Source organism: Callorhinus ursinus, unplaced genomic scaffold, assembly GCF_003265705.2.
Source record: "Callorhinus ursinus isolate GAN/ISIS: 27379988/994484 unplaced genomic scaffold, GSC_fseal_2.0 scaffold6, whole genome shotgun sequence".
Taxonomy (NCBI): domain Eukaryota; kingdom Metazoa; phylum Chordata; class Mammalia; order Carnivora; family Otariidae; genus Callorhinus; species Callorhinus ursinus.
The window spans coordinates 10,953,331-10,973,594 of record NW_027397068.1 but is presented as its reverse complement, the minus strand read 5'-3'; the positions used below and the strand labels follow the sequence as shown (position 1 = coordinate 10,973,594).

General features: G+C 41.3%; 1 protein-coding gene across 4 annotated transcripts in view; it reads right to left on the bottom strand.

Moving 5' to 3' along the window:
* The window catches only part of ANKRD6 (ankyrin repeat domain 6), a 181,573-nt gene extending 161,375 nt beyond the window's left edge, over positions 1-20,198 (bottom strand). For all 4 annotated transcript variants that reach the window (XM_025862583.2, XM_025862595.2, XM_025862591.2 and 1 more), the window contains exon 1: positions 20,010-20,198. The gene's annotated coding sequence lies outside the window, so the exon portion shown is untranslated. The remainder of the gene's footprint in view (positions 1-20,009) is intronic.
* Positions 20,199-20,264: the final 66 nt, after the last annotated feature.

Genomic DNA, 20,264 nt, shown 5'->3' with positions numbered 1-20,264 from the left:
TCAATAGAACATAGTGAAAATGACAATGCATTGCAGCTTCTGTCCTGGCCTCTTGAATTACTCAAGGGAAATCAGCTGCCATGCCATTAGGACATTCTAGTACCCATGTAGAACGGAACTGAGGCCTCCCACCAGCAGCCATCACCAACATGCCAACCACATCTTAGCGGTAGATCCTCTGGCCCTAGTCAAGCTTTCAGACAAGTGTAGCCCCAGCTAGCATTTGACAAGAATCATATTGAGAGACAAGAATCAGAACCTCTCAACTGGGTCACTTTCCAATTCCTGACTCAAAGACTGTGGGAGAGAATAAATAATTATTGCTGTTTTAAGTTGCCAAGTTTTGAGGTGATTTGCTATACAGCCTTATAACTGGAACACAATTTTGCCCGACATAATCTGGGCCTAATCTTCAATAGTCTCTTTCATGAATGATCCCCACTCTTTAATGAAAAGTTTATGTAACTATAATTTAGATTTTATGTGACTAGTGGTCAAAGAGCCCAACTATCTTGACAGATAAGTAGTAAAGAAAAGAATGGGACAGAAGATGTTATGGGCTGAATTGTGTGCACCCAAAATTCATATGTTGAAACTCTAACTCCTAGTACTAGAAATGGGACTATAGTTGGAGACAGGACCTTTAAAGGAGAAATTAAGTTAAAATGAGGCCATTAAGGTGAAGCCCTAATCCAATGGGACTGGCATTGTAATAAGAGAAAGAGACACCAGGAGTGCACACACACAGAGGAAAGACCATGTTTAGGTACAGTGAGAAGGTGGCCATCTGCAAGCCAAGGATAGAGGCCTCAGCAAAACCAAATCTGCTAACATCTTGATCTGGAACTTCGAGCCTCCAGAACTAGGACAGAATAAATTTCTATTGTCTAAGCCACCCAGTCTGTGCTACTTTGTTTTGGCAGTGCTGGTAAACTAATACAGAGGAGAAACTCATAGATTACAAAAAGAGAGAGAGAGGAGACAAAACAAAAACAATTTAAGGAACAACATTAAACCATAGTTTCTAAAGATGCACACTTGGGTAACCAAAATATAAAAAAATAAATAAAAGGAAATGGTTAACTATAACAGGCAGCCTTCACTTTACATGGTTCTAGTGTGCACAATTTCAGTTCCTAGAGTTTAGTTAAATCACACCAATTCTCCAACAATACAGTTCAAATCTCATCATGGTATATTAACTGAGAAACTGCATAAAGTCCAAGCTTGAGTAATACTCTTTAGTCTATAAGTCACTATGTGATTAACAGAATGTGCATCATGATCAGTGACGAATCACGTCCCATCTTCCAAAGTGTCAGTGATTGGTGGCTCCTCACTTGTTATTCAGTTCACAGACAATAAACCATGTATTGGTATTGTCAGCTCATCTCCCACTGATAAATCCACAAAATATTTTTTTACTGAAACGAAAATCGAGAGCGATAATTGGCCAAAAAAGAAGAAAGTACACCAAAGAAATGAAAAGTAGTAACACTGGTGTGAAATCTGAATGGAAATACAATGGAGTTATAGAAGAGATAGCTGACCATGGGAATGCTGATGTTGCTACCACCTGAAGCCTCTAGATGTGCAGCCAGAGGAAATTAATGAAGGCAACTCATTGACATAAATGAGCAAAGTGACTGAGATGAAAAGGACAAAGAAATGATGCTGGCAAAAACTTCACATTAGGGGCACCTGGCTGGCTCAGTTGATAGAGCACGGGACTCTTGATTTTGGGGTTGTGAGTTCAAGCCCCAGTTGGGTGTAGAGATTACTTAAAAAATTGTTTAAAAAATAATAAATTATTTCTTTTTAATTTCACATTAAAGGAACTCTTGGAGAGGTGCCTGGCTGGCTCAGGCAGTAGTGCATGTGACTCTTGATCTCGGGCCCCACAATGGACATAGAGCTTACTTAAAAAAAATTTTTTTTTTAATTTTAAAAATAAATTCTTGGGAATATTTCACAACATTAAAAGCACAAAGGATAAAATGTCAGAATTTCCAAAAGGGCTATGAAAAAATCTATCAAGGCATAGAAAAGGTACTTGTATCCTAAGTTATAGGATGGGAAGAAGGCAAACCAAACTACTCTTGGTAAGTTTTTACAAAGCAATAAAAGCTTAATTCTCAATGTTGCTAATGTTTTAAATTACAGTGTACTAAATTTTATTGGTTTTTTTTCATTTCTCTATACAATTAAAACAGACAGTAAGAGAATTTTTAATGTTGAAGCCAAATTTCTAAAGGTCCCAGAACAATTGCAATTTCTCTCACTGGTTATTAAGAGAGCTTCCGAGGGCTTCAGCGCTCACAATAATCTTTGCAGACCCACAGCACCATGCCATGCCATGCAAGGACTGCCTAGAGTCACTTTGGAGGGAGGAAGGGACCAGGTCACGGCTGAGATCAGACACAAGGAGGGGCTTCTGGGGTGACTGGCAGAGTTCTGTTTCCTGACCACAGTGTGTTACCCTTACCTAAGGGTATTTGCCCTATAACAATTTGTTAAGTTAAAAAAATGCTTCTGTGACTTAAACCCATGGTAGCAGGGGAGTAGTCAATGAGGATCCATCTGAAACACCAGGCCTGTGGTCACCTTTCTGAGAGAAAAGAAAAGAAAAGCCACAGAAGCAGGAAAGTAACTTGGCAGAGGGCACAAAGGCTGCTGTCAGGCCTGAAACCAGAGCCCAGGTCTTCCCGGTAGCCAGGTGCACACTCCTCTCTTTCAAGCCTGCCAGTCTCCCATGAAACAGACATCCCCTAAAGGGCATCTTTATTGTCCACTTCCAAGAGAGGTAATTTGGCCAGGTTTGAATGTGGAGGCCTGGGGTTTTAAGATACATTACCTACTGCTAATCAGAAAGGAAAAGACAAATAAATAAGGAGGCCAAAAGAGAGTCTCTGACCTTAAAATTTGTTTCTTAAATTATTTTTCATGTGGAGAGATTAGGCTTTGCTGTCAATCATTGAAACAATTTGCACCCTGATCTCAAGGCAACAATACGCTCAAACTTGATGAATGCCATTTATCTATCCTGTGGGCCCAGGCAATGCTGCTGTGGATTTATGGTACCTGGTTAGGTTACAATCAATACTTGGTCTTTCCTTCTACATTTAGTACCATAATGTAACATTTTCCCCTTCACTTAAATACCCTAGAAGCCTCTGATATTCCTTTTTTCATACCGAATCCATCAGGTATTATCACATGGCTTCTACTGCTTACTGATGCAGGGAATGTTTTCCCTTCACTTTACACACAGCTTTCATTAATACTAACAAGAAGTACACCTTAGAACAAACAAACAAATAACAGAAACAGACTCGTACACAGAACACACTGGTGGGGGAGGGGATGGGCAAAATGTGCGAAGGGGATTAGGAGGTACAGGCTTCCAGTTATAAAATCAGTAAGTCATGGGATGAAAAGTAAAGCATGGGGAGTATAGTCAATAATATTGTAATAACTTTGTGTGGTGACAGATGGTAACTATACTTGCTATGGTGAGCCTTTTGCAATGTACAGAAATCACTATGTCGTATACCTGAAACTAATATATGTCAACTATTACTTCAACTAAAATATTTAAGGGGGGGCGCCTGGGTGGCTCCGTCATTAAGCCTCTGCCTTCGGCTCAGGTCATGATCCCAGGGTCCTGGGATCGAGCCCCACATCAGGCTCCCTGCTCCGCGGGAAGCCTGCTTCTCCCTCTCCCACTCCCCCTGCTTGTGTTCTCTCTCTCGCTGCGTCTCTCTCTGTCAAATAAATAAATAAAACCTTTAAAAAAAAAAAAATTAAGGGGAGCCTGGCTGGCTCAGTCAGCTGGGCATGCAACTCTTGATCTCAGGATTTTAAGTTTGACCCCAAGGTGGGTGTAGAGATTACTTAAAAATAAAGTCTTTAAGGGGCACCTGGTTGGCTCAGTCGGTCAGCTCAGGTCATGATTTCAGTAAAGGTCGTGATTTCAGCAACATGGGATAAGAGTCCTGCAGCGGGCTCCAACACTCAGCATAGAGTCCGCTTGAGATTCTCTCCCTCTCCCTCCCCCTCCGCGCCCCCTACTGGTATGCACATGCGTGCACACACCCTCTCTCTTAAATAAATAAATATTTAAAAAAATAAAATCTTTTTAAAAATTAAAAAATAAAATCTTTTTAAAAATTAAAAAAATACTAAGTAATAATAAAACAATAACAATGATGATGTCATGCTAACATAAAGAAAGAACACCTGATATATAACCGAGATGTTAACTTCCATCCAATTTAATTGGCTAGTATATTCAGAGCAAATACTAAAAGTCTTTAAGATTTATTCTTTTACACTCAAAGTTAACATCCCTGACAGTAAGGGAATTCCAAAGGCTGGGGACAGAGAGACATAGTAAGAGACTGTACATAAGTCCTGGGGCAAAACCTGACACAATAGTTTATGTTCCACTTCCAGATGCACAAAAAACAGGTTCACTTTTAACACGACCAGTCAATTACAAGCACAACATTAGTGTTTTTGAATCTTTAAATACCAAGGCAAGAATATAAATTAGTGAATTTGGGATTAAAAAAAAAAGGAAATGCACTGAGCATTAAGACAATGACTACCTAATATATCAAAATAATAATTAGTTTTTAAAGATATAAGCTTTATTTTCTGAGGCGCCTGGCTTGGCTCAGTTGGTAGAGTACTGACTCTTGATCTTAGCCTCATGTTGGGGGTAGAGGTTACTTTTAAAAAATAAAGATATAAGCTTTATTTTCTTCAAAATGGCCTTTATGTTAAGGCTTCAGTAATCAAAAAGAAAGAAACCTTGGTATCTAGAGATAAGTTAGACCTGTACATTTTTCGGAGGGGGGAAAGGAATAATCTACAGCCATCAGGTTAGTAACAATAAAAGATGGCTGTTTAGTTTGCAACCTTTCAAGAATGTGCTCCTCCTCAGTGTTCCTACCTCCTGGCAAGGATGGGCTCCTGAACAGAAGGTATACTCTGAATTTTAATAATTCTAATCGTATTTTAAATATCCTTGGTCTAAGAGAACTCATTATTTAAAGGAATCCTTTTAATAATCTTACATAGGATTTTTAAAATCCCTATTAGCTTGTCTTTGAAATCAATTTCCCTAGATGTCTCCCAGCAGGAAGATATCTAATTAGCTGGAAATCCTTCATTGGATGATAAAGTGTTCCCTTTCTTTACATTTCAAAGTACAAAATACCCTGGCTTACACCCAATCAAACATCCATATTTTATTTCAGCAGGGTAGCAAAAATAAAAAAAAAATGTTTAAAGGCACCTGATTCTTAGTTTTAAAGCAGTGTTTCTGAACAGTAGCAACATAGCTCCACTCATATTAAGTACTGAAGATGTGAGGGTCTTTGACTCTTCCCTCAAGTTTTTATTTTTTGTTTTTTGATTCTGGGGCCTTTTGGTGGCATCTTACATTTTTCTGTATATTGTATAAAAACCCAACAGGGCTCAGGGGCTTTTGCTGTTATTCATGACTGGTTCTGCAGCCCTTTACTAAGTTTTTGAATAACAAATGAAGGGAAACAAAGGCTTCAGTGAGCAAGCCATTCATTAGGTATCCCCTAGCCCAGGATAATATATTCTGGAGATTAAGGAAATTATGAACAATTAAATAAGCATCCGTTCTTAAAGTGCTTCTAAAGCACCAGGACTTAGGTTCTTCCTCTCATGGTAAATCCTTCTACTATTAACTTTTACCTTGATTTTTAAAAGAGGGCCATCATGCTAATTTTAGTGTTAATTTCTTCTCTCTTAGCATCAAAAGGCATACTGAGCTCCAGTGTAAACCACTCACACGCACTAAAGCCCCAGTGCCAACTTTCCTATCGTTATTTCTATTTGGAAGCAAAGCAGCCGATGGCTCTATAGGTGAGGCCAGGCAGTGAATGATTTGATTTATAGGACAAGCCCACTAACTGGGTCCCTCAGCACGTGTTCAGAATGCCGATGATTAACACCCGCTGGGCATTCTCCTTTTGGTTGCAAGCTCTCCTATCACGTAGGCGAGGCTTCAATTCTGGGTGAGACAGGAAGCGTATCTAGCTAGAGCTGCCAGAGAAACTATTCCTAGCGACCAAAAGACAAGTTGCCACAAGGGCCTGAGTTCTGTCAAGTCCAGGCCACCCGCAACAGAATCTGGGGTGCTTGTGAAATGTGCACCTCCCCAGTCCTACTGAGTCTGTATCTAAAGGAATCAGGGGAGGTAATCTCTGAATTGTAATGGATTTCCCAGATGATTCTCAGCAGGATAGGTTCGGAAAGTACTGGTCTAAGGAAGCTATGTGGAGGATGGGTAGGCAGAGAGCTAACTAGAAGATAACCTTAGTGACTTGCCTGAGGTCATTTAATTTAAAAACTACTTTCTTTCTTTTTTTTTTTTAATTTTACTTATTTATGTCAGAGAGAGAGAGAGCACAAGCAGGCGGATTGGCAGGTGGAGCAGGCAGAGGGAGAAGCAGGCTCCCCGCCCTGCAAGGAGCCTGATGCGGGACTCGATCCCAGGACCCCAAGGTAACGACCCGAGCCGAAAGCAGACACCCATCCGACTAAGCCACCCAGGTGTCCCAAAACCACTTTCTTTAATTACTTCATTAGGGAGGTCTTATTATCCCCCACTCTGATGGTGAGAAAACTATGGGCCAGAGAGATTAAGTGAGTTCTAAACAGGAGGAAAATTACTCTCAAAGCAAGTTATACTAATTTTAAGTCTCGTGAGGGGGTTATTAAACTTCTCCTGTAAAGGAATAGACAGTAAATATATTAGGTGTTGTGGAGCATATGGTCTCTGTGATAACTAGTCAATTCTGCCAGTGTGATGTGAGTGTGGCCATAGATAGTATAAAAACGAACGAGTTTGACTCAAAGTTCTAATAAAGTTCTCCTAAAATTTTACAAAATAAGGCAGTGGGCTACATTTGGTCCATGGCTATAATTTGCTGACCATTGCTTTGGTGCACCTTTAATTCTAACATGGGTACCATGAAATGTAACTTTTTAAAAAACTAGGACTGGGGCACCTGGGTGGCTCAGTCGATAAGCGTCTGCCTTCGGCTCAGGTAATGATCTCAGGGTCCTGGGATCGAGCCCCGCATCGGGTTCCCTGCTCGGCAGGGAGCCTGCTTCTCCCTCTCCCTCTGCCTGTCTCCCCAGCTTGTGCTCTCTCTGTCAAATAAATAAATACAATCTTTAAAAAATAAAATAAAGATTAAAAAACTAGGGCTTAAAAGATGGTAAGTATTAATTTGGACGGTTTCCTTAGGTAGAACAGTAATGGATAAGTGAAGGAAGCATTACTACCGTGTACACCACCAATGTTGGGGACCATTTTCTCCATGCCTCCACCTGGGCACTGGGATCTTTCATATGGTCTTATATTTAATCCCTCAATACGTTTCATTTGCAGCTGTTAGAGGCTGGACATGCCAAATGGTGCCCCCCACCAGGCACAAATTTACTTCAAGCAAATAAGACAAATAGGTCTGAATTTTACAACTTTAGTTTCCCTTAGTAGCAAATAAGTAAAAGTGACACATACATTTGTGATTGTGTAATACATTCCATGGCAAAGACTACTTTTTTTTTTTGAAAAGGAAAAGAGTTTCACACTTTATTGCCAGCAAGTTGAAGTAGTTTTAAACTGTTACGATAACATTCATGAAGCCAATAAAACATGCATATTCTTGTTCTTTGCTAATCCCCCTCTGTTCCATCTTTCTCAAATGTACAGTTCTCTACATGGTTGGATGACTTAAGTATATCAAATATGCATTGTTCCCTAATAAATAAATGAATCTAGATGGCTTATTCCCATTTTCATTTATTTACATGACAATTATGATATAATTGCTTCCAGTGTGGAGGTCTCATCCATATGAGAGACATACTACATATATATAGATGTTTGGAAAGTGAGAGATACTTACTTACACTATAAAAACATACTATATATATCTAGATGTTTGGAAAGTGAGAGATAAATTATATGAAGGTAGTTACACTGAACTGACCGGTCAAAAGACTACTTATCCACCAAAGAGTTCCATTCTCCTTTCAAAGTAAAGAATTATTGCTCAGAAACAATTACCAGCCAAGGGAATACATTTCCCAGCTTTCTTAAATCTAGGTGGGGCCACGTGACTCATTCTGGCCAATAGGATGTGAGCAGAAGTGATGTGTTTTCACTTGCTGGTGAAGGCAGTTAATCTAGTATACCTTTCCATACTGTCTTCCCCCTTATAGTGACATGGGAGACCACATGTTGAAGATGGTGGCATCGCATCACAAGATGGAAGGAGCCTTTATCCCTGAGTCACATGAAGGGCAGCTAACCAGGAGAAATGCCCAACCAGGAATAATAGATTTGGACTTTGTATGAGCTAGAAATAAACTTTTACTGCATCAAGCCGCTGACATTTGGAGATGGTTATTAGAGCACTTAGCCTACCTTAAGAGAATATATTTGAGTTGGCTAAAAGAGTCAATTAACATGATTTATTGAAGGGTTTCTGAGATAAATTCAAATACTGAGGAGTCATATGTATAAGAAAAACTTTCAAATTACAATTTTTGCCATTTATGCAATCCATCCATAGGAGCTACAAACCAGTCTGAATAAATTCTAATATTTAACATCTCTTATAACAACATGTCAATGCAATAGCTACCTAAATCACTGGATACGGGGCGCCTGGATGGCTCAGTCGTTAAACGTCTGCCTTCAGCTCAGGTCATGATCCCAGGGTACTGGGATCGAGCCCCACATTGGGCTCCCTGCTCCACGGGAAGCCTGCTTCTCCCTCTCCCACTCCCCCTGCTTGTGTTTCCTCTGTCGCTGTGTCTCTCTCTGTCAAATAAATAAATAAATCACTGGATACTACACAAGGTAGAACACATTGTATGATATATTTATAATACATTTAAAACATAAAGTGTAAACCAGAAGACAATCTTAAAATTAAATTTACATTCCCCAAGGCAGAATTTACTGAATTTCAGTCATTTGGTACTACTTCATGAGTTTTTCCTTTCTATTTTTTAGCGTCTAAGGAAGGTGGGGAGAGATTTGGCAGTTGTGAGGCTGAGTTCTGCACAAGACTTTAGACATGTCCCTTACTGGGGACTCCAAAATAGTTCACCATGGGGCTCCTCTAGCCCTTGAGGAATGGGTCCTGGAGTTTATAGGACACAGGTGAATGGCCAGAGGCTCTAAGGGTAAAGAACTGTTCAGGCTTATCCCAGGTTTGAGCACAAAGAAACCTTCTGGGGGGAAGATATGCCAGAGAACTAAAAGGAGTGAAAGAGCCTATTATGGGGTGGCTATATCTCTGTAAACAATATTTTCTTATATTGCTTATTAACCATTTTTGGGTTAGGAAACCATTTGAGAATCTGATGAAAGCTATGGAACTTCTTTCTTCTCAAATATACATATGAACATTCATTTAAATATTTATACATAAATTCAGGGAACTCAGGACATCTGTAGCCCATGGATGAACTCCAGGTTAAGAATTCCTACTTTAGTGAGAGACTGAATAGCTGCCCCTCAGGTTGGTATAAGAACTCACTAGTAAATAATGCAAACAGTTCCCTATACAAGAGAGAACATTGTTACTTCTTGCATCTTTTCCCCTCTGACTGGGGATTGGAGAAGGGAAAGAAAGGTAATGTCACTCCTCAGCTTTTCTAGCCATCCTGCACTGTCCCTAACCTTTGTGCTTGATACCATCCAGCACTGGGATTCCATCAATGGGATTTTTTTTATTTTTAAACTTTATTTTGATATAATATTGGCCTCATATAAAAGCTGCAAAAATAATACATGAACCTCAAGGATATTAAGTGAAACAAACCAATCAAAAAAGAACAAATACTGTATGATTCCACCTATATGAGGTATCTAGAACAGTGAAATTCAAAGAGACAGAAAGTAGAACAGAGGTTACCAGGGTCTGGGGCATGGCAGGGAGAGGGAGAATGAAGAATTATTGTTTAATGTATACAGAGTTTCAGTCTGGGATGATGAAAAGTTCTGGAGATTAGCATGGGTGATGATTATACAACACTGTGAATGTAATTAATGTCACCGAATAGCACACTTAAAAATTATTAAAATGGATGGGGTGCCTGGCTGGCTCAGTCAATAAAGTCTATGACTCTTGATCTTAGAGTCATTCGAGCCCCATGTTGGGGGTAGAGGTTACTTTAAAAAATTTTTTAAATGGGGTGCCTGGGTGGCTCAGTTGGTTAAGCAACTGCCTTCGGCTCAGGTCATGATCCTGGAGTCCTGGGATCGAGTCCCGCATCGGGCTCCCTGCTCAGCAGGGAGTCTGCTTCTCCCTCTGACCTTCCTCCCTCTCATGCTCTCTCTCTACTATTCTCTCTCTCAATAAATAAAAGTCTTAAAAAATTTTTAAAAAATAAAAAGTTATTAAAATGGTAAATTTTATATTATGTATATTTCAAATGTATATTATGCATTTCAAATCCTCATTTTATAGTTAAAGAAACTGAGGCATAAAAGGTTAAATAAAGGGGCACCTAGATGGTTCAGATGGTTAAGCATCTTCCTTCAGCTCAGGTCATGATCTCCAGGTCCTGGGATCGAGCCCCGCATCTGGCTCCCTGTTCCCTCTGCCTCTCCCCCTGCTTGCACTCTCTCTGTCTCTCTCTCAAATGAATAAATAAAATCTTTTAAAAAAAAAAGGTTAAGTAAATTGTGAAAATTTTTATAACCAATAGGTGACAATCCAGGCATCAAACCCAGTAAGATCAACTGTGAAGCCTATGGCTCTTAACTATAGGTGGCTCTCCGTACAAGGTATATGTAGGGTACTCAAATGCATCCATACATACCCACTCAAGAAATCTACTCTCCAATACTTATATATGGTGTAATATAAAATATAACTAAAGTATAACTAAAACATAAATTACAGTGCATCTCAGCATTCTACCTAGGTTGGGTTGAATTCAGAATTTCATGCTGAGACTTACAGTTAGCTTGGCATTTTCTAGCTTAAAAATAAGTTTCAAAACTGACAAGAGACATGTTATCCCTGCCAGAGAAATAATAACTTTGTTTTGTGAAAAACCTGAACTGAAAATCATGGTTTGGTTTATTTTTTATCCTTAATAGTAAATTCCAATCACTATTATGGGGGGGCCTGGCTGGCTCAGTCAGTAGAGCATGTGACTCTTGATCTCCAGGTCATGAGTTCAAGCCCCACCTTGGATATAGAGCTTATATTAAAAATAAAAAATCACTATCATATAAGCATGATAAAATAGGTCCATTCATGTCATATTTTCACCTCTCATTAAATACATACATACATATTTATTTTTTAAGATTTTATTTATTTATTTGAGAGAGACAGAGAGAACAAGCAGGGAGGAGGGGCAGAGGGAGAGAGAGAGAGAAGCAGACTCTCTGCTGAGCAGGGAACCCGATGCGGGGCTCAATCCCAGGACCCTGGGATCATGACCTGAGCCGAAGGCAGCCGATTAACCGAGAGAGCCACCCAGGCGTCCCATAAATACATGCATTTTAAAAAAGATTTTATTCATTTATTTGAGAGAGAGAGAGCACACGCAAAAGGGGGAGGGGGTGGCAGAGGGAGAGGGGGAAGCACACTCCCCGCTGAGCAGGGAGCCCAAAGCAGGTTTCAATCCCAGGACCCCAAGATCACGACCTGAGCTGAAGACAGACACTTAACCGACTGAGCCACCCAGGTGCCCCATAATTTTTAAAGCTTTTTACCTGATTTTTTTATTTTGGTTTATTTATGTAGGCTCCACCCTCAGCATGGAGCCCAACAAGGGGCTTGAACTCATGACCCTGAGATCAAGACCTGAGCTGTGATCAAGAGTCTGATGTTTAACTGAGCCACGCAGGTGCGCCTATTTTTTATTGTAAACATAATATATGCTCATTGCAAGGAGTCTTTACAATTCCCATAAATACGCACAGGGGAAAACCCCAATACTTCTAAAACTCACCATCTAGAAGAAATTTCTTTATATATCAGATTCCCATGGGACTTTCCTAGAATTAGAATAAAATGCAGGGGAAAAAGGAAACTGAAAATTCTAACTCACTAAAATAAGAATATGAATTTTTTGACCTTGGAAGCAAGTTTTAGAATAAAATGGCACTTTTGGTTTATATTGTAGAATGTGAATACACAGTCTTTTTTTTTTAAGATTTTATTTATTTACTTATTTGACAGAGAGAGACACAGCGAGAGAGGGAACACAAGCAGGGGGGAGTGGGAGAGGGAGAAGCAGGCTTCCCGCGGAGCAGGGAGCCCGATGCGGGGCTCAATCCCAGGACCCTGGGATCATGACCTGAGCCGAAGGCAGAAGCCTAACAACTGAGCCACCCAGGCGCCCCTACACACAGACAGTCTTAAAAGACACCACACAGGAAGCTAGTGATGTTCATACTAAAAGGAAATCATCCGGTTACATCAAGTTAATCTCACTAGTTCGCTTTGTTCCACAGACCATCAGGTCAACTTGAAGATACCTCTCTCTAAACTTATGGGAAAACAAAGTGTTGCCACTATGAATATGCGTAATTTCACAGAACTGTGCATTTTTAAAAGAAATATTTTGGTCCTGTCCCCTAATGTAATGAAGAAAAAAACTGAGACTGAGAAATTCAGAGTATCTAGAGCTCCACAGTGAGTTGGTGGCCAGGACTATACCAAGTTTCCTGATGTCCATCAGTGTCCTTCCATCCTCTCCAAGGTCCCAGGATTTGTTCCTCCATCTCCCACTGCCTCACCCAACTCAGCCAGATGCTAACAGAGAACATTCCTAAACCTAATGTGGAAAAGGTCCCAATCTCAATAGAACTGAGTTTTTTATTCATCTTTCAACTACTTAATGTCTGTAAGAAAAATCAACCTTATTCTATTCTATTGTATCTATTCATTTTAGAAAGATTTTTAAAGCAGATGTTCTCTATAAAAACAAAACCAGGGCACCTGGGTGGCTCAATTGGTTAAGCAACTGCCTTCAGCTCAGGTCATGATCCTGGAGTCCCGGGATCGAGTCCCGCATCAGGTTCCCTGCTCGGCAGGGAGTCCGCTTCTCCCTCTGACCCTCCCCTCTCTCATGTGCTCTCTCTCTCAAATAAATAAATAAAATCTTTAAAAAAAAAAAAAAAACAAAACAAAACAAAAAGCCTTGCTTGTTCCTATTTAGCTATTAAGATGAGTTTACTTTGGGCTACTTCTCCATTCTTGGTTACTCTTTACTGTTAGGTCCATTAAATTCACTTTTTTAAAAAAGAACATTTTTTACCATCATGGGTAGAAATATTTCCTATAATCTCCATTCTTGTACCAAGAACAAGTCAGTGATGTAAGAATTCAGTCCATTCAGCTACCAATAAGCTCTCAAATTTAAATTAAATGTTTTAATCTTTATATGCCCTTTCCTAGTTTTTCATGAGAATACTAAGAGTCAAGCATTTCCCAAAGTACTTTGTACCTAGAACTGAACTCTAATAGTTAAATAGATGCTCAAACTTTCTGACTTTCAGTTTTCTTTTCATTTTTTTAAAGTACACCTACACCTAATGTGGGGTTCAAATTCACAACACTGAGATCAAGAATTGCATGCTCTATACAGGCGTCCCTCTATTTTCTTTTAAGTAAAAGAGTAACAGACGACAAAAAGAGAAACGATTCTTTCTAATCAGTTTTATTATCTATAATGTAGTTTTCTACTTTGTACCCTAAAGCCTTAAGATATTGAGTATTAAATATAGTCAGTCTAACCCAGGGAAAGATTTGAAATTCTTATTTATTTTTTTATTTAAAAAAAACTTTAATTATTTGAGAGAGAGAGCATGCACAGTGGGAGGGGAGGGGCAGAGGGAGAGAAAGAATCTGAAGGCGACTCTCCGCTGAGCATGGAGCCCTATGTGGGGCTCAACCTCACAACTGGAACTGAAATCAAGAATCAGACGCTTAACCAACTGAGCCACCCAGGCGCCCCTTATTTTTTTTTAAAGAGAAATTCTATGTTAAATGAAAATGATGCTGACGATTATATGGGCATTGATGTGGTTTTTAGAGTGTTGTTGGGGTCCAGAGCAGACAGCCAAGAAAGAATTCTTGAGATGTCTTTGGCGCAAAAAGGTGATTTTATTAAAGCACGGGGCGGGGGGGGGGGGGGGGGGGGGGGGGGCTTGGACCCATAGGCAGAAAGAGCTGCACTGGGATTGTGAGGGGTGGTGATTATATATAGTTAGGAGGGGGTTAGGGACAGAACAAACTTTCAGGGTATTTTGGAAACAAGGTTTCTAGGACCCTGAGGGGGCCAACTATTGTTAGGAAAGGTCATTTATTATTGTTTAGTAAACCCTCAGTCCTGAGATCCTTCAGATGTATATCAGTGGGCTATATGCTTGGAGGATGATTCCTAACATGTATCTTGGGGCAGGGAGGGTATGTAAGAGATAAAGGGAGCTTCCAAAGGAATTTCTATATGCTTAAAGTAGACTCACAGGATCCTGGGGGGTCGGGCTAAGATTGCCTTTTGCCCTTAGCAAAGTGTCAACATCGAGGTAGCTGAGCTCCCAGTGGAACGTCACTCTGCCTGTTTCAAGGACTTGTCAACGGGATGTAAGAAGTAAGGAAATTTAATTTTCTCTTTTGCCTTTGTTTCCCACATAAGGCATCAAATGGAAAAAAGAGAACAATCAGTTAAGAAGAATCAAAATAGTTTCTCCCACACACATACATCCCCAAATCTCACAAAGAAATTAAAAACCTTCAACATTAGGAACTAGGGGCGCCTGGCTGGCTCAGTTGGTAGAGTATGCAACTTCTGATCTCAGGGTCCTGAGTTGAAGCTCCATGTTGGGTGTGGAGCCTACTTTAAAAAAAAAAAAGAATCAAAACAAATAAAAATTGTATCCAGTAGGATTTATGTCAACTTGGAAGCATCATCACCTACGGTTCTGTACAGGTTGCTCAACGATAAATGACCAAAGCAAGCAATAATAAAAATAAAAAACTACACTAGAAATATCACTATTGAATGTATTCTCACAAATTGTCCAGATATCACCAGCTTCTAAATTAGGCTTGGGTTCTGGAAAATGAACAGGACAAGGGAGTAAAGGTCTCTGCTTCCTAAAAGACACCATGACAGCCATGTATGACGTCTTTATTCAAATCAGCCTTTCCTTGGAGGATTAGTAAGTATCACTTATTGATGGGAATTATCATATGATGCTAATAAGTTTAATAAAATTATTTCATCTGAAAAGATTGTCTGCCTCTCTATGCTGTAAGCAGATGCAAAATTTATTTATTTATTTATTTTTAAAGATTTTATTTACTTATTCATGAGAGACAGAGACAGAGAGAGAGAGAGAGAGAGAGAGGCAGAGGGAGAAGCAGGCTCCCAAGGAGCAGGGAGCCCAATGCGAACTCGATCCCAGGACCCTCGGATCATGACCTGAGCCAAAGGCAGACGCTTAACCATCTGAGCCACCCAGGCGCCCAGCAGATGCAAAATTTAAACCCTACTTGAAACATTTGCAGGTTTGTAACCAATCCGGGAGGAAGACCTTCCTCTGCCCTGTAGTCCTTCTAGCTGGACTTAGAATCAAATTGACAAAAGACAGGTTAACAGGAGAAGATCAAATTTAATAGGCATATTTAGGGGGAATCCACACAGACAAGAGATTCCAAAGACAATGAGGCAATTTGAAGCTTACGTGAGCTAAGGAAAAAGGTAGGGGCCTGAGGACACACAGAAGAAAATTCATCAGCCAGAAGGAGAAAGATGTTTGGAAAAACAAGATGTTCTATTATGCAGATGAGTTCCTAAAGGGGGCCCCTGTTAATACTTCTCTTCCTGTTGCAGTCTCTCCTTTCCAATGTAAATTTAGGCAGTTATGGGGAGGCAAAGCAGCTTTGCTGCATCTGCTGGATTTGTTACTCTTAACTGGAAATAATCTTTATGCCAAAGAGGCACATTTTGGGGCAGCCTGCCCTGGGCCCCTACAAAGCCATGTCCAAATTTCCCGAGACCTAACACAAAGTACTTCCCTCCTGAAATCAGAAATCTACTTGTCCAAGTTCAGGACTTCTCCCTCCAATCAGTTATGATTTCCTCCTCAAACCTGGACACATGCTGGCAAATGAAAATGAACATTCCAGAGATGGGTCTGCAAAGTCAAAATGTATCACAATGGTACACCAGAGTTTGCTGTTTGAAAAATGATAAATCACTTTATTTTGTGAACCAACTACTTCATAATTTATTTGCTAAGATTGAGATTTTAAGCACTGACTTTTTTTTTTTGTACTGGCTATTCTTAAAATAGGGACTATGATATATTTACCTATTACTGGACTATTTAGTACTATTTAACAATTATAAAAGAGCTATCATTTCTTGAGACTGTTATATTCCAGGGCCTTTAGAGATGCTTTTATGTACATTATCTAGTTTAATCCTCTCAATGACGCTCAGAGGCAGGCTTTCGCCATTCCACTTTATGTAGAGGAGAAACCAAGATTTAGCCCACTCCACACAGTAACTTAACCTGGGGCTACTTCAGGCAGACAGACCCCTTCTTTAATAACTGCTCTCTCCCCAGAAGAGGGTTTTACCTTAGACCAAAAATGCCCAAACTGAGCACCAAGGCACTCTGGATACTGCAGCAAATTCACAAGGGCAACTTAGGTTATTTCAAAGTTCTGAGGTAAACACAGTGTATTCAACACATTGGAAAATGCTGAATCTACAAACCAGAATTCAGTTTCAATGTTAGATCACATTACACTCCTATCAATGACATCATACACATCTTTGCAAAACCTGGGTTTTCAGTGAATGCTGTGATAAAAAGCAAGTGCTACAAAAAAATTAATGTGGAACAGGAAATGAGAGTGGTGGTATCCAATTTAATCCCAAGATTTAGGAATTAGTAGAGGCACACACATCCTGCTTGTAATTGGAGTTATTTAAGAATGATATAACAATATTTTTTCTCTCAGTTTATATGTACTATTTTTCTAAAAATAACTTCTATGTTGTTAGGACATGAATACTTAATAAGTTGTTTGAACCTTACTATGACGAACTACTTAAAATTAGGGGCACTGTGAAAAAATTACTAAATTACTAAGGGAGCCATGAACCAAATTTAGGAATCTTTTGTCTAATCAAGAAGTGATGGAGTTGTGCAAGATTCTCCGGGGAGCGCTGTGTGACCCTGCAAAAGGAACTCAAAACAAAGTCCAAAACACAAACATAATAACCAGGAAAAGAAGAATTTGGATTAAAAACCATTTTTAAAGGTTGCTCTCTCTGTGGGCTTGATCCTTCAAATCCCACACAATGTTCCCCTAGATAATTTGTATTTAAAAAAAGAACTTCTAAAACACATGCACACAAATTACTGTTTTTCTCATTCTTAGGGACTCAATCAAAGCTTTTAAAAATTATAGCCTCCAAGCTATGTTGGAAGAGACTGGGCCTCCCCTGTACAGACAGAACACGCCCGCAAGAGCCTGTGCCAAGGAAACCTGGGGAAAACCTTGGAAAGACAGACTGGCTCACCCCAGTACTTTGAGACTGTCAGCTTTTTTTGTGGTTTGCATCCCACTCTCAATATCCTGCTTTTAAGTTCAAATAAGAATGCTCCAGGTTATTGTGGAAATGCTTGTTTGGAAACTTCCCTTTCACAGAGCTATTTACGTAGCATATGATGTGTGAAAGCCAGGGAAAAAAATTAACACAAGTCCAACCAATGGTTACTTGCAGGAAGGAGGGCTGGAATGCCATGAGGAGAGTTACTGGGGGGCTCCAAGGTCCTGGGGATGCTCTAGTTCTTCAGCTGGGTGATGGGTACTTGAGTGTGTGGGTTCTATTCTTATTCTTTACATTGAAAGTGTAGTTTGATACTTTGTGCAGGTATATTTCACAGTAGGGATAGGGACACCTGAATTTCTATATGGTAAGTCCTCCGGAGTTGAAAGTATGCATTGTCTCTATGCTGAGTTGAATCACTAGCCCTTAGCCTTTACTTGGGAGTAAATGCTTAGCCAGAGGGCTCTGGAGACGCTGACAGGTTTAAATGGGAAGTTAAGGTTAATTTTTGGTACAATCACTGAAAAACAAGGAGTTAACAAATGAACATCTCTCTTAATATATGTATTTTTTTCTCTTAAAAAATATACATTTATGCTTTTATTTAAGTAATCTCTACCCAGTGTAGGGTTCCCACTCACAACCCTGAGATCAAGAGTCATATGCTCCCCTGACTGAGCCAGCCAGGCGCCCCATTAAGTAAGCATTTCTTTATCACCCTTGGTTCATACCTTCCAACAATGTACAGCTAGTTGTTTTATGGTGTCTTATTCTTCACCCTCTCCAAATCTCCCCTCCCCACTTATGACCAAAAGGGCAGAAAACTCTTCCAATTTTAATTTATATCCCTAATTTAAAAAAAAAATTCATTTGCCATATGCTAAGCACCTGCTAGGGATGGCAGAAGGAAGTTAAACATGTATGGTTTCACCTCCTACATGCAAGAACAACAGGTTGCTACTGCTATTCTAGGGATGGGAAATAACTCCTCAAAGACAATCAGTGTACTTGTGCACTACTGTGGATCCGGGTGTGCTTGTCTTCATTGCCAAGTTCTTTCCACTTACACTGGCCTAGTAGACATGACCTAAACATGAATGAATATTGTCATCCAAGAGGTTCACAAAAAGGATGCCTAACATTCAAGAGCACCATGACAAGCATTTTACTTGCATCATTTCATTTAATTTCCACGATACTATTGAATTATGTCTAACACACTCAGTCTACAGTTTTAAAAACGAAGTTTAACGACATGGGTTTTCCAGGCTGGTCCAAGCGCAGTGCTGTTTACAATTAATTGGTCACAGTCAGTTACGGATTTCTTTGTTCCTTCTCCACTCCCACTGATTCACTTGACTAGCAGAAGGAGCGAAGGAAGGAAGGAAGGAAAAAAGTGGACTTGCCAAAGTCACCCACCTAACAAGTGGTGGAACCAAGACAGTCTCATAACCCCAAAGCAGATCTCCACCATTCAACTATCATCTCACTGTGCTGCAGGGAAAACATTCTTGACCAGCTTTATGAAATTCAAGCCCCTCTCCTGTCACAAATAATGCTCCACACTTCCCCTCACGCTCCCCAAATCTACCGGAAGCACCACACTTAAATCCCCAAGACAAGTGTCGGTAAACTGGTGTCTGCACTCAAACCAACGTGCCTCGCTTCCTCTGCCCCGGCCCTGGGAGGTGCCACTTGCTAACTCTTCACAGAGCTTAATTCCAGCCAGGGCGGATCTCTCCGGGGCAGGAGTCCAGTCCCCACCCTCCCGGGTCTGCGCCCCTTTGCGGTCCTCAAAGGGGTAAGAGGCGGGGGCAGGCTGCTGGCGCGTCCGAGCCTAACCCGGTCACTCTGAGGCCGGCCCGCAGGCCCGGGGGCGGCGGACAGCGCAAGACGACCCAAGGGGACCCTCCTTTACTCCCACAGACCACCACCCACCGCACCCGGGAGAAATACCTGGGGACCCCCCGCCCCCCCCCCCCCACACACACCACTTTCTTCAAACTCTGAGCTCACTGGAGAAAGAGGAGGGGGACAAGCCGAGACGACAAAGTTCGCCACCCCCACCCAAAGTTCTATACTCTAGGGAGGCAAGTGAAGCAAAGCGGTAAGAGAGGTGCCCCAGGAAGACCCCCTCCGGTCCCGGCTTTCCGGAGGCCGCAGGAGAGGGGGCAACGCGCTCCCTCTGGGTCTCCTCCCCCAAGCAGACGGCGACCTGGGGGCACCGAGGGAGCAGCGCCCCCACCTCCGACTCCGTCCTCCCCGGCCGGGAGGCCCCCCGGGAGTGGGGGATGTCGGCCCTCAGACGAAGAGGGGTCTCGAAGGAACCCAGCGAGGTCGCACCGTACCTTTTTCTCGCGCACCGGACGTCCGCGCCGCAGGGACCGCTGTCGGTGACAGGGTGGGGGGCGAGGGGAGACGACCGGGACGGGTTCACGCAGGCTCCGGCGGCCCCTGGGCCTCGGCGCCGCCCAGCGCCGCGCCTCCAGCCGCCCGCTCGCCAGGCTGCGCTCCCGGCTCGGGCAGGTTACCTGTGGCCGAGCTCGCCGCGCCCGCAAGCCCGCACGGCCCTGGCCCCGCCCCAGCCGCGGCTCCTAAAGTGG